A 13,635-nucleotide genomic window follows, 5' to 3' on the forward strand; every position below is an offset into this window, starting at 1 on the left:
AGCTTCGACCGCTGCCCCGCGACAGCCGCCCCGCCGCGCAGCGCTCGCCCCGGGGTGGCGCGGGGACCGTCCCTTTGCGAACGCGCCAAAGCGCCGATTGTTAAATTATTCCTCGGCTTTTGTAACCATTTTGGCTTTTCTTCATTTTAAAATACACACACCAAGCGCATCACACTGGGAGCCGCGCGCAGGCGCCTCCGCCCCTCCGACCGCGCGCGCCCCGGGCCCGTGTGACCTGGGCCCGCGCCCCGCGCGTCGCGGAACCTTCGCTGTCCCGTTTCCCCGGGTCGGCGGGCTCCGCTCCACAGGGGCTGCGTGGGGGCCCCGCGCCGCCCGACCCCGCAGCCGCCCGGCGGGGCCGAGCGGGCCGTCCCACCGGCCCCTCCCGCGCGCCCTCCGCCCGAACTGCGGCGACTTAACCCCGCTCGGCCGCGGCGCGCTGCAGGGGAGCTGGAGCGCGACCCCACGCGGCGGCGCTTCCAGGCCGCCCCGCGCCCCGGGGCCACGAGCTCTGCTCCGGACTGCAGGAGTGGGGGCTGGGCCCTGAGGGGCTCTGGGGAGAGGCGGAGCTGGGGAAGGCATCTGAGGTGGACAGAGCCTGGCCTGGGCCTGTGCCGTTGGGGGCCTCAGGTCCTTACAGCTGTGCGTGGCCTCATTCCCCTCGCAGGACACTCCATGCCCACGGGCTGGTGAGATCAGCGGTGCGGCTGTCAGGCAGTGGGCTGATGGTGAGAGCTCTGGCTTCAGAGGAAGGATGGCCACTGGCTGACATTAGAGGCCCCAGACACTGCCCTTGGGATGTCATTTTCCACCCTAAGGTTGACCTTCTTCTAGAAGACTTCTGGAAACGGAACCAAAGCCCTGGGCTCCAGCACCGGGTTGCCCCTAATGCTGTGTGGCTCAGCCCTGTGCTTTCTGTGGGTGGGAGGGGAGGCTCTTGGTCAGCGTGGTCACGCTGTCCTCGGCCACAGGCTATTGCCTGGCCTGCTCAGAGCTCAGGCCTGGCTTCACTTTGGAAGAGGACCCTTACCTCTGATGATCTGTATGAGTTGATGCATCAGGGATTTGGGCTCTTCCTGTTCCTCAGACCACGTGGAGTATCCTTTCTTGGGGGCTCTCCCTCTTCTCTGCACCCCCCTCCTCATCAACTCAGCACCCATTGCCAGGATCATTGAAAGAGCCACAGTGATAACACTGATAACAGTGCTGCCTGATGAGAAACCACCGTGGCTCCCCAGCACCCTCCTGAGGTGTGGGAGGAAGGGAGGGTGGAGTTCTGAAAGTTTGGAGAGACTGGGGCCCTGGGCCAGGGCTGGCATCCTCCAGCAAGGTGAGTTTGGTGCTCTGAATGGGTAAGCTGAAGGTGTCAGAGGAAAGGTGGTTTGAAGACAGCTGAACAGAGAGAGCAAGCTGCAGCAGAACAGCAGCTACACAAACCCAGGGGCCTGGGAGTGTCCATGGAGAGGGAGGAGAAGGTGGAGATGCTCTCAGAGCTCAGGTGGGGATGGGGAAAGTCAAAGAGGGGCCGAGGAGGAAGGGGCGTTTGTCTGCAAAGGAATGGAGACTCCTGGCTTTTCGGAGAGCCCCTAGAAAGAGGTCAAGCCTGAGGCCACTGAGGACTTCTCCAGAGGACACCCAGGAGGGCAGTGGAGGCAGGTCGTCCATCCAAGGTAGAGTGGTAAGAAATAACTGGGATGTGAGTGGGTACTTCTGGGAGGTGAGGGAAGAGACTAGGAAAGGGCTGGGAAAGAAGACGCTGAGTCGTGATACAGAGGGAGAGAGGGAAGGAGGGAGGAAGGGAGGGAGGAAGGAGGAAGGAAGGAGGAAAGAAGAGGTAAGGGGGAGTCTTCCTGGGCCCTTAAGGAGGCTCCTGTCCACCAGGATCCTGGAGGATTCAGGAAGGATTTCCTGGAGCTGGCATACCTATGCCCACCCCCACCCCAAGTGTAAAGTTACCTGGTACTTCCAAGGCAGAGCCATGCCCTGCTGGCTAGACAATGATTCAGCACAGACCAGCCCCATAGGGCCCCTCAGCCAGGGGGATGGAGGACTTACCTGTCCACACTCTGAGGGTGGCCCTGCATCCAATCCTCCCAACCCAGCCTTGCTGGTAGAGCAGAGGGGGCTGGGCTACCCATCCCACACACCTGGTGCCATACCTGGCCTTGCTGCCATCTCCCAGGATGTGGAGGCTGCAGCTGCATGGAGGGGGACAAGAGCTCCAGGCCTGGGGGGATCCCCTAAGGGCCAGAACCCAGAGCATGCCCAATGCCACCCTCATGGCTCCTGGCTTCTCTGTAGCCCAGCAAGTCCTGCAGCTCCCCACAGGCTCCAGCCCCCCGCCTAAGGCCATCAGATAAACATGGACAGGCTAGGGATTAAGGAAGGGAGCTCAGCCACAGCACTCAGCCGCTTATTGCTCCCTGAAATCACCCAGTCTTCAGAGTGGGGGTGGGGGATCCCCTCTTGTAACAATAGGCACAGGACCAGAGAGGCCAGGCCTTGGCAGGGTGGGGCAAGTGGGTGGCCACCCAGGGGCAAGCAACTGCTGGACCAGCTGCCTAGGGTGCCCACCTACAAGGCCACCCCAGGCCAGCAGGGCTGTGGGCAGCACAGACCCACAAGGGTGCCTGGGCTTAGAGGAGATGAACAGACCTGGATCTGATAAAGGCCATTGGAAATTATTTTCTGTGATGCTATTTTGTAGTGAAAAAACAATGAGATGAAGACAGTGGTGACATTAGAAAGAGCCCAAGCTCCAGGACCTTGGTGCCTGGGTTCAAATCCCGGCTCTTCCATTCATGGGCTGTGACTTTGGATAAGTCACATGATTCCTCTTGGCCTCTGTGTCCTCATTTGTCAAAGGGAAGTAATGTTACTTTACTCGGGGTGTTTATGAAAATTAAACCATCCAAGTTTCCCAGAGCTCACAGCCTGTGAAAACAGAAAGTCATAAGTAGTAAGGACCCAATTTTGTTGGCACTTACAAATACCTGATCATTGAGGAGTCGGGAAGAGTCAGATATTTTGGAAGGACCTCGGAAGTGTCTCCCATGGCCTCATGAACTTTCATTGCCTGACAAGCAAGCAGCTGCCTCCCTGAACACCCAGTCTCAGAAGACTGCTGTCTGAGCTGAGCCCCTCTGGCCATTACCACCAATGCCAAAGGTGTGAGTTGTCTCAATGTGAGGACAGAGAGGCCCCCTCTCCTGAAGTCGTCATACTCTGAGTCGGGTCCCACAGCAGGATCTCTGAGTTTTTGGAGAAGGTACTTTCAGTTTTTACAGATTGTCTCCTACCCCCAACTTCATCCCATCATAGATATCACCTTTCACTCACTCGTTCTTTTTTTTTTAAGTTTCTTTATTGTTGAGAATATTACAGATGTCCCCTTTTTATCCCCATTGATCCCCTCCACCCCACATCCATCCCACCTCCAGGCTTTCCCTATACCAGTGTCTGTGTCCATGGGTTATGCTTATAAACATATAAGCTCTTTGATTAATCTCTCCCCACCCACAGCCCCCTCCCTGCCTTCCCTCTGAGATCCCTCAGTCTGTGCCATGCTTCTATGTCTCTGGATCCACTTTGTTCATCAGTTTATTTTGTTTATTATAGTCCACATATAAGTGAGATCATGTGGCACTTGTCTCTCTCTTCCTGGTTTATTTCACTTAGCATAATACTTGCTAGTTCCCTCTATGCTGTGCCAAAGGATAAAAGGTCCTTCCTCTTTACAGCTGCGTAGTATCCATGGTGTAAATGTGTCGCAGCTTTTTTATCCACTCATCTGCTGCTGGGCACTTGGGCTGTTTCCAGATCTTAGCTATTGTAAACTGTGCTGCTATGAACATCGGGGAGCATAAGTTCTTTCTGATGGGTGTTTCGGGTTCCTTAGGATATATTCCTAGAAGTGGGATCACTGGGTCAAATGGTTGGTCAATTTTTAACCTTTTGAGGAGCCTCCACACTGTTTTCCACAGTGGCTGCCCCAGTCTGCATTCCCACCAGCAGTGCACTAGGTTCCGTTTTCTCCACACCCTCACCAGCACTTGTCATTTGTTGATTTGTTGATGGAGCCATTCTGACAGGTGTGAGGTGATACCTCATTGTGGGTTTAATTTGCACCTCTGATGATTAGCAATGTTGAGCATTTTTTCATATGTTTCTTGTCCATCTGTGTGTCCTCTTTGGAGAAGTGTCTATTTAGGTCCTTTGCCCATTTTTTAATTGGGTTGTTTGTCTTCCTTTTGTTAAGTTGTATGAGTTCCTTATATATTTTGGATATTAACCCTTTATCAGACGTGTCGTTGGCAAATATGTTCTCCCACACCGTGGGCTCCCTCTTCGTTTTGTTGATGGTTTCTTTTCCTGTGCAGAAACTTTTTATTTTGATGCCGTCCCATTTGTTTATTTTCTCCTTAGTTTCTCTTGCCCTAGGAGATGTATCAGCAAACATATTGCTAAGAGAGATGGCTGAGATTTTGCTGCCTGTGTTTTCCTCTAGGATTTTTATGGTTTCATGTCTTACATTTAAGTCTTTTATCCATTTTGAATTTACTTTTGTGTATAGTGTAAGTTGGTGTCTAGTTTCACTTTTTTGTATGTACCTGTCCAATTTTCCCAACACCATTTATTAAAAAGACTGCCTTTACTCCATTGTATGCTCCTGCCTCCTTTGTCAAATATTAATTGATCGTAGTGACATGGGTCAATTTCTGGGTTCTCTGTTCTGTTCCACTGATCTATATGTCTGTTCTTGTGCCTACCAAGCTGTTTGATTACAGTGGCTTTCTAGTACAACTTGATACCTGGTAATGTGATCCCTCCAACTTTGTTCTTCTTTCTCAAGATTGCCATGGCTATTCGGGGTGTTTTTTGGTTCCATATAAATTTTCAAAGTGTTTGTTCTAAATCTGTGAAATATGCTGTTGGTATTTTAATTGAGATTGCATTAAATTTATAGATTGCTTTGGGTAGTATGGACATTTTAATGATGTTAATTCTTCCAGTCCATGAACATGGTATATTTTTCCATTTGTTCATAGCTTCCTCTATTTCTTTTTTCAAAGTCCTATAGTTTTCTGAGTAAAGGTCTTTTACATCTTTGGTTAAGTTTATTCCTAGGTATCTTATTTTTTTAGTTGCACTGGTAAATGGGATTTTTTTTTAGTTTCTCTTTCTGAGAGTTCATTATTGGTATATAAAAATGCCATCGATTTCTGAGTGTTAATTTTGTATCCTGCTACCTTGCTGAATTCATTTATTAAATCTAGTAGTTTCTTGGTGGAGCCTTTAAGATTCTCTATGTACAATATAATGTCATCTGCAAATGATGACAGTTTTACTTCCTCTTTTCCAATTTCGATACCCTTTATGTTTTCTTCTTGTCTGATCGCAGTCGCTAGGACTTCTAGTAGTATGTTGAATAAGAGTGGTGAAAGTGGACACCTCTGTCTTGTTCCTGCTCTTAGGGGAAAGGGTTTTATATTTGGCCCACTGAGTATAATGTTGACTGTAGGTTTGTCACATATGGCCTTTATTACGTTGAGGTATGATCCCTCTATTCTCACTTTGCTGAGAATTTTTATCAAAAATGAGTGTTGGATTTTATCCAATGCTTTTTCTGCATCTATTGATATGATCATGTGATTTTTGTCTTTCAATTTGTTTATGTGATGTATCATGTTTATTGATTTGCAAATATTGTACCAGCCTTGCATCCCTGGAACAAATCCCACTTGGTCATGGTGTATGATCTTTTTAATATATTGCTAGATCTGATTTGTTAATATTTTGTTGAGAATTTTAGCATCTATGTTCATCAGTGATATTGGCCTGTAATTCTCTTTCTTTGTAGTGTCTTTATCTGGTTTTGGAATTAGGCTAATGCTGGCCTCATAAAAAGAGTTTGGGAGTGTTCCTTTCTCTTGGATTTTTTGAAATAGTTTGAGGAGGATAGGTGTTAATTCTTCTTTGAATGTTTGGTTAAACTCCCCTGTGAAGCCATCGGGACCAGGGCTTTTGTGTGCTCGGAGCCCTTTGATTACTGCTTCAACTTCATCAGCAGTTATCGGCCTATTTAGACCTTCTGACTCTTCCTGATTGAGTTTTGGAAGGTTTTATTTTTCTAGGATTTTGTCCATTTTGTCCTGATTGACCAGCTTGGTGGCATATAGTTGTTCATAGTATTTTCTTACAATCCTTTGTATTTCTGTTGGGTCAGTTGTTACTTCACCTCTTTCATTTCTGATTTTATTTATCTGGGTCCTCTCTCTTTGTTTCTTGATGAGTCTGGCTAAGGTTCATCAATCTTGTTTATCTTTTCAAAGAACCAGCTCTTGGTTTCATTGATCTTTTGTATTATTATTTTTTTTTTGGTCTCTCTGTCATTTATTTCTGCTCTGATCTTTATTATTTCTTTCCTTCTACTTACTCTGAGCTTTTCTTGTTGTTCTCTTTCTAAGTTTTTAAGTTGTAGGTTAGAGAGTTTATTAGAAGTTGTTCTTGTTTTTTGAGGTAGGCTTGTAGTGCTATGAACTTTCCTCTCAGGACTGCTTTCATTGTGTCCCATAGATTTGGAGTTGTTATGTGTTCATTCTCATTTGTTTCCAGGAAATTTTTTATTTCTTTCTTGATTTCTTTGGTAACCCATTCATTGTTTAAAAATATGCTTTTCAACCTCCATGTGTTGAAATGTCTTTTAGTGTTTTTATTGTAGTTGATTTCTAATGTCATGCCACTGTGGTCCTAGAAGATGCTTGATATGATTTCAGTCTTCTTGAACTTGTAGAGACTTGTTTTGTGTCCTAACATGTGGTCTATCTTTGAGAATCACCCATGTGCACTTGAGAAGAATATATATTCTGCAGCTTTGGGGTAGAATGTTTTGTAAATGTCAGTTAAATCCATCTGATCTAGTGTGTCATTTAGGGTCACTGTTTTCTTGTTGATTTTTTTGTCTGGAAGACCTACCCAGTGAAGTGAGTGGGGTGTTAAAGTCCCCTAGTATGACTGTATTGCTGTCGATCTCTCCCTTAAAGTCCTCTAAAAGTTTATTTATAAATTTAGGTGCTCCTATATTGGGTGCATATATGTATATCAGGGTTATATCCTCTTGTTGGATTGATCCCTTTAGTATTATGTAATGACTTTTCTTGTCATTATGGTCTTCATTTTAATGTCCATTTTGCCCAATATGAGTATTGCTACCACAGCTTTTTTTTCATTTCCATTTACATAGAAAATTTTTTCCATCCCTTTACTCTCATCCTATGTGAATATTTTGTTCTGAGGTGGGTCTCTTGTAGACAGCATATATTTGGGTCATGTTTTCTTATCCATTCAACCACCTTATATCTTTTTATTGGGGTATTTAATCCACTTATTTTTAAGGTTATTATTGAAAGATACGGAGGAGAGGGAAGATGGCGGCCCTGTGAGAAGGAGCAGCGCCTCCGCTCCAGCCATGGACTTGATTTCCTCCTAAACTCCTACGTAACCAGCTTGAAAAAAACAGGGAAACATACCTGAGTGGACGGAGTGTGAGTGGGGAGCACTGAGGAACCATCACGGAGTCCGGTAAGACAGGGGGCCCTTGGAAGGGGGAGTCCCCGTGAAGCCTGTGCTGGGCTCCAAGCCTGGAGGCTTGGAGGCTGCAAAGCTCCGCGGACGGCATCCAAAAGCAGGGATCCCACACCCGGAGCAGAGAGGGGAAGGAGGGCCTTGCACACAGGGCAGAGGGACCCAGGGGAGCGGTGAGACTGGGAGGGGACGGCGCCTTCCCAGGAAACAAAGCATCTAAGGGTGGACAGCGCCTTTCTAGGAAACAAAGCCTCTAGGGACGGCTGCGACCCGCGTCTGGTGCTCTGGGTGCCGACCATAGGGAAGGCTGTCCCAAGGCCTGTGGCAGCCAAGTAGTGAGGGGCCAGAGGACTGCACTGAGCACCCACACATGGGGACCCTCTGCCTCCCTGTGGGGCACTGTGTTGAGCACCAGAAAGAGCTGAATATGCATGGCTAGGGGGAGGGGAGGAGCCCTCCTGCCCTGAGCTCCCGGTGCTGAGAGGCTGGGATCTGTGACCAGCTCTGAGGGGCCCTGTGGTGGCGCATGAAGCCACCCCAGCTTTGCTGAGACCAGCGGTGTGGAGAGCTGCGTGGAGCTGACTTTGGGTCCCCTCCTGCTGGGTGCCTGGAGCAAGGTCGGCAGGACCTTGCAGGGCGGACTATCTGCCTGTGTGTTGCTTTGTGCATTTGCAAGTTTGATTGCAGAACTGGTTCCCACCTTCCAGGCGTGCACTGCGGAGGCTGCCATTGGGGTCTGCGCAGTAGACCATCTGAGGGGCGGGCCTGGTGCGACCAGCCAACCAGAGCTGAGCAGGGAGGGGCGGAGCCCGCTGGCATCTCCTGCAGCCTGGAGCACCACCCCCAACAGGAAAGGGGCGGGTCCTGCTCAATGAAGCCCCAGACACACCCGCAGGGCACAGTCCTGAGGGGAAGGGAGAGCAGCTCACAGGAGGACATTACAAGAATAAGACTTTCAGGGACTGTTGTTTGGGAGCTGGAGAAAAAGCTGAAAACCCCTGCTAGGGGCTGGGCAGGCTAAGGGCTCACCAGAATGTGTTCTTAATCAAACCCACTGAGCCCAGGCTGCTGAAACGGCCCACACAGAAAAGGGAACAGGCAGAAATCAATCTGAAGCTACAGCAGGCCAGAGCTTGGGGAGCTAGAATCAGAGAACAGGGTAGGGGCTGAGGAGCTGGCGGGGGAGCAGAGACTAACTCCCTCAGAGTGAGTGCCTGACAGCGACACCTCTAAGGGGAGTGACACCCTGGGCTACACTAGCCACCCTGCACCCTAAAGACTCTACAGAAGACTCTGGAGCAAGACCAGGCAACTACAAGGCTGCAAAATAGCTGACAAGAGGAGGTGGTCCACAGAGAACCTCAGATCAACCATCTACCTAAGGACACCAGAGCCAAACCTAGACGGCTCCTCACTTTGGGTGATACACAAGCACCTCCCAGGAGAACTGAAATCACAAAAAACAGTGACCTTCAGACAACATAAGTTGCCCAGAAGAAACTCACCTGATTGACTACCTTTTTTCCTGCTGTTTTTTTGTTTTGTTTGGTTTTGGGATTTTGATTTTGGGGGGTTTTTTGTTTGTTTTTTGTTTGTGAGTTTGTTTATTTTTTCTCTTTTTTTCCTTAGGAAGAAGAGAAAGGGGAGAAAATTTGTTTTTTCTTCTTTTTTAAATTATATAAAAATCTTTTTTTCCCCTTTTTAAAATTTTTTTTAAACATTTTTTTAACTAATTTTTTTTTTTTTATAAAAGAATTTTGTCTTGCTTAGCTTGTTTTTGGTTTTGTTTTGGTTATTTGTTTTGTTTTGTTTTATCCTTGCTTCTATTATCAAGACTTTCTTGATATCCCTGCTTAACGACTGGGACTTTATCATTATAACCAAGTTTACTGCTTTCCTCTATAGTTCCCACCAAATCTTTTACCAGACTCCCTGCCTGCCTGGGCTTTATATCTCTCTCTCTCCTCTCAATCCATTGGCATAACTTTTTTCTTCTTTTTCTACTTTTCTTTCATTCTTTCATTATGCCCCCTTCTGTCTTCCTGTCTGATTGTTAGTTTCTCTTATTCTCTTTATTGTATTTTTGTTTTCTCATTTTCAACTATTATCCTATTCCTATTCTCTCCCTTAATTTTTTGCTGGCCCTTCTTTTAGAATCTTTTCTCTGCTTCTGTTATCTCCCAGTAGCTTCTCTATTTTTTACATTTTAGTTTATTATTATTTTCTAAATTTTCACCAGTATTAACAATAATATACACCTCTGGGCTCCACTGGACCCACAAGACAAAATCCCATCCCACAAGACTAGGACACAGCAAATATATCTAATATATAGATATAAGCACTAAGACCTACCAAAATGGGGAGACAAAGAAACAACCCCCAAATTAAAGAAAAGGAAACATCGCCAGAAAAAGACGTTGATGAGATGGAGTTAAGCAAGTTATCAGAAATGGAATTTAGAGTATGGATGATGAAGGTGTTCAAGGAACTTAAGAAGACTATAGATGATAAGATGGAGGACCTCAGTGAAAACATGAAAAAAGAGATACATACCATAAACAAAACTCAGACAGAGATAAAGAATGCTGTATCTGATATCAAGAATGCACTGGAAGGAATTAAAAGCAGGCTCAATGAAGCAGAGGATAGAATAAGTGACTTAGAAGACAAAGTAGAGAAAATCATACAATCAGAGCAGCAAAAAGAAAAAGCACTTAAAAAGCATGAGGACAGTCTAAGGGAGATTTGGGACAACATGAAGAGAAACAACATTCACATTATAGGAGCCAGAGGGGGAGGAAAGAGAGCAAGGGATAGAGAACTTGGTGGAAGAAATAATTATAGAAAACTTCCCTAGGCTGGCAAAGGAGAAAGCCACACAAGTTCAGGAAGCACAGAGGGTTCCAAACCAGAGGGACCCAAAGAAACCCACTCCGAGACACAACATAATTAAAATGGCAAATGTCAAGGACAAAGAGAAAATATTAAGGGCTGCAAGAGAGAGACAAGCAGTGACCTACAAGGGAACCCCCATAAGGCTGACAGCTGATTTCTCAACAGAGACTCTTCAGGCCAGAAGGGAGTGGCATGAAGTTCTGCAAGTAATGAAAAGCAAGAACATGCAACCAAGATTGCTTTATCCAGCAAGGCTATCATTTAAATTTGAAGGTGAAATAAAGAGCTTCCCAGACAAAAAAAAAGGCTAAAAGAGTTCAGTACCACTAAACCAGCATTGCAAGAAATGCTAAAAGGACTGCTTTAAGAAAAAAGAAGGAATAGTGAGAGAAAGGTACATCAGCATAAAGGGGGAAAATGGCATTAAATAAGTTGATATCAATAGTAACCTTAAATGTAAATGGAATAAATGGTCCAGTCAAAAGACAAAGGGTAGCTGAATGGATAAGAAAACAGGACCCAAATATATGCTGTCTACAAGAGACCCACCTGAGAGCAAAACACTCACACAGGCTGTGTGAAGGGATGGAGTAAAATATTCCATGCAAATGGAAAGGAAAAGAAAGCTGGAGTAGCAATTCTTATTTCTGACAAAACAGACTTCAAAATAAAGACCATAATGAGAGACAAAGATGGTCACTACATATTACTAAAGGGATCAATCCAACAGGAGGAAATAACCCTTATGAACATTTATGCACCCAATATAGGAGCACCTAAATATATAAAAAATTTCTTGGGGGACTTCAAAGGGGAGATTGACAGCAACACAATCATAGTGGGGGACTTTAACAACCCACTGTCAGCATTAGACAGATCATCAAGACAAAAAATCAACAGGGAAATGCAGACCTTAAATGAATCACTAGACCTAATGGATTTAATTGACATTTATAGAACATTTCATCCCAAAGCAGCAGAATACACATTCTTCTCAAGTGCACATGGAACATTCTCAAAAATAGCCCACATGTTAGAGCACAAGGCAAATCTCTACAAATATAAGAAGATTGAAATCATATCAAGCATCTTCTCGGATCACAATGCCATGAAACTAGAAATCAACCTTTATAAAAAAACTCAAAAATATTCAAACACACGGAGGCCAAATAGCATGTTATTAAACAATGAATGGGTTACCAAGGAGATCAAAGGAGAAATCAAACACTTCATGGAAAGTAACAAAAATGAACAGACAACAACCCAAAACCTATGGGACACGGCAAAAGCAGTCCTGAGAGGAAAATTCATAGCATCACAGGCCTATCTCAAGAAACAAGAAAAAGATCTAATGAACCATCTAACACAACAACTAAAGGAACTAGAATGAGAACAGCAAGAAAAGCCCGAGGTAGTAGAAGGAAGGAAATAATAAAAATCAGAGCAGAGATTAATGACATAGAGACTAAAAAAAAACAATACAAAAAAATCAATGAAACCAAGAGCTGGTTCTTTGAAAAGGTAAATAAGATTGATGCACTGTTAGCCAGACTCACTAAGAAACAAAAAGAGAGGACCCAAATAAATAAAATCAGAAATGAAAGAGGCGATATAACAACTGATCCAACAGAAATACAAAGCATTGTAAGAAAATATTATGAGCAACTATATGCCAACAAATTGGACAACATGGATGAAATGGACAAATTCCTAGAAGCATACAACCTTCCAAAGCTGAATCGAGAAGAGGCAGAAAACCTGAATAGGCCAATAACAACTAATGAAATGGAAGCAGTAATCAAAAAACTACCAGCAAACAAAAATCCTGGACCAGATGATTTACAGGCAAGTTTTACCAAACATTCAAAGAAGAATTAATGCCTATTCTATTCAAACTATTCCAGAAAATTCAAGAGGAGAGAAAACTCCCAAGTTCTTTTTATGAGGCCAGCATCATCTTACTCCCAAAACCAGATAAAGATACTACAAAGAAAGAAAATTACAGGCCAATATCCCGGATGAACATAGATGCTAAAATCCTCACTAAAATACTAGCAAACCGGATCCAGCAATATATTAAAAAGATCATATATCATGAACAAGTGGGATTTATCCCGGGGATGCAAGGCTGGTACAACATCTGCAAATCAATAAATGTGATACATCACATAAACAAAATGAAGGACAAAAATCATATGGTCATATCAATAGACGCAGAAAAAGCATTTGACAAAATCCAGCACCCATTTCTCATAAAAACTCTCAGCAAAGTGGGAATAGAGGGATCATACCTCAAGATAATAAAGGCCATAAATGACAGACCTGCAGCCAACATCCTACTCAATGGGCAAAAACTAAAACCATTTCCATTAAAAACTGGAACAAGACAGGGATGTCCACTTTCACCCTCTTATTCAACATAGTACTGGAAGTCCTCGCCACAGCCATCAGACAGGAGGAAAACATAAAAGGTATCCAAATTGGAAAGGAGGAGGTAAAACTGTCATTATTTGCAGATGACATGATACTGTACATAGAAAACCCTAAAAACTCCAACAAAGTACTACTAGGTTTGATACACGAATTTGGCAAGGTAGCTGGATACAAAATCAACATCCGGAAATCAATGGCATTCTTATACACCAACAATGAACTTTCAGAGAGAGAAAGTCAAAAAGCAATACCATTTACCAATGCAACTAAAAAAATAAGATACCTAGGAATAAACTTAACCAAAGATGTAAAAGACCTGTACTCAGAAAACTACAGGACACTGAAAAAAGAAATAGAGGAAGATTTAAACAAGTGGAAGAAGATACCATGCTCATGGATTTGAAGAATTAATATCATTAAAATGTCCATACTACCCAAAGCAATTTATAAATTTAATGCAATGCCTATGAAAATACCAACAGCATATTGCACAGGCCTAGAACAAACATTTCAAAAATTTATATGGAACCAAAAAAGACCCCAAATAGCTGTAGCCATCTTGAGAAAAAAGAACAGAGTGGGAGGGATCACATTACCAGACTTCAAACTATATTACAAAGCCACTGTAATCAAAATGGCCTGGTACTGGTACAAGAACAGGCATATAGATCAATGGAACAGAACAGAGACCCCAGAAATAGACCCACGACATTATGGTCA

This window comes from Miniopterus schreibersii (genome assembly GCF_964146895.1).
Source record: "Miniopterus schreibersii genome assembly, chromosome: 14".
NCBI classification, from domain to species: domain Eukaryota; kingdom Metazoa; phylum Chordata; class Mammalia; order Chiroptera; family Miniopteridae; genus Miniopterus; species Miniopterus schreibersii.